This window comes from Pseudorasbora parva, chromosome 10 (assembly GCF_024679245.1).
Source record: "Pseudorasbora parva isolate DD20220531a chromosome 10, ASM2467924v1, whole genome shotgun sequence".
NCBI lineage: Eukaryota > Metazoa > Chordata > Actinopteri > Cypriniformes > Gobionidae > Pseudorasbora > Pseudorasbora parva.
The window spans coordinates 9,586,529-9,588,669 of record NC_090181.1 but is presented as its reverse complement, the minus strand read 5'-3'; positions in this window follow the sequence as shown (position 1 = coordinate 9,588,669).

The window sequence follows — 2,141 nt, the reverse complement described above, 5'->3', positions numbered from 1 at the left end:
TAACAAATCCCAATCTGAAGTTTGATTTTGTGTCAAGCACAAAGACGAAAGGGCATTTTCTGAACAATTTACTTCAATTCTATTTCACATTATAACATCGGCAAAGTTAAATATTGTTTTAACAAAACCCAATTATGAAGAAAAGCTGTATCTCCAGTCGAATCTCTAAACACCACACTGTAAAAAAAAATTGGCTGTTTTTTGTTGGTTTAACTTAAAAAAGTAAGTAACCTGGTTGCCTTAAAATTTTGAGTTTATTGAAATTAAAAAATTGAGTTGATACAATGAAGGAAATTTGTTTAATAAATAGAAACTCAAAATATTTTTGTATCTGAACCACATAAAAAATGTGATAAATCATGAAAATAGCCCTATTTGGCATGTTTCGCTGTGTCATCACAAATAAAACACACAGAATTACCCAATATGCTTACAAAATCTTTTTAATAATATTTTAATAAAGGTTGTCGAATCTAAAAAAACGTCATTGTATTAACTCAAAATTGTAATTTCAAAGAACTCAAAATTAAGGCAACCAGGTAACTTTTTTTCTAAATAATTTTTTAGTGTTGAAGTAAATGTTTTAGCAATAATATTTGCACTTAAAACATTCTGGTCTATGAACATACTTTTTTGATAGTTACCCAAATGATAATTTGTTATTTTAATTTTTAATAAAAATCTAAATGATTCATTAAACATCTTTGTAAGTAAGCTTCACTTCCATTCCTATCAATGAATTAATGAGGTACTTATAGTCCATGGCAAAATATATACTATAGCAAATGCTGTAAATGTTGAAATACTTTCAGTTTTAAAATAAATAAATACAAATATTTTAAGGTGAGTGTAAAGCATTTAAAAATACAATATCATCTTTTTTTAAAAATACATTAACATTAAGTATATAGCACTGATCACACCTTCCCAGAAAAAAACTACACTCTCATATTATTTCGCAATAAAATTCCCTTAAGAAAAATTGTTTGTATGACTCCTGTACCGTGAACATCACAATGCATTTAATCTGATTGCTTACAGTTGCAGTTTGTTTTTCTTTAGTTTTGCTAAAAATTAGAAACTGGATGGACAATAACAGCAGGAAGTGACAGATAGCAGGGCGGCCTCTACAAGATCTTGTTGGACAAGTAGTGAACTCGATAAACTCGCCATTCTAGAGAACAGACAGAAAAAGAAAAGGCAAGATCACAGTTAAAAGGTTATTTATGTGTTAATGTGAGTTTTTCCTGAATTTGCATTTGAATTTGAATAATGTCTCAGAAGAAGCTAAAACTATATGCAATATAAATATACATCGTTCATTATATAAATATGTAATGCAAATATCTAATCAGTAAATCACAAGGCAAAATCTCAATGCATTTAGGGATGTTGACATAATCAAGAAGATCTGCTGAAGTTCAAACTGAGCATCAGAATGGGGAAGAAGTTGATTTAAGTGAATATGAATGTGGCATGGTTGTTGGTGCCTGACGGGCTGGTCTAAGTATTTTAAGAAACTGCTGATCTTCACACGCAACCACCTTTAGTGTTATAGAGAATGGTCTGAAAAAGAGGAAATATCCAGTGAGCGTCAGTTCTGTGGGTGAAGATGCCTTATTGACACCATAGGTCAGAGGAAAATGGCCAGACTGGTTCAGCTGATAGAAAGGCAACAGTAACTCAAATAAGCACTCGACACAACCGAGGTCTGCAGAAGAACATCTCTGAACGCAATCCAACCTTGAAGCAGACGAGCTACAGACACACCGGTGACACTCCTGTCAGCTGAGAACAGCAAACTGAGGCTACAGTTCACACAAGCTCACTAAGACTGGACAACAGAAGATTGGAAAATTGTTGTTTTGTCTGAGTCGATTTCTGCTGTGACACTCAGATGGTAGGGACAGAACTTGGCAAATAACAACATGACAGCATGGATCCATCCTGCCTTGTATATCAACACTTCAGGCTTCTTCTGGTGTAATGGTGTAGGGGATCATTTCTACAGCAGAATCGTCGCTGACCATGTCCATGTTCATGACTACAGCGTATCCATTTTCTGATAGCTTCCTCCTATTCTCCAACAATTTTCTTCAATTCACTAAACTAAACTTAAACAGGGTCTGCAGCATTTTTAA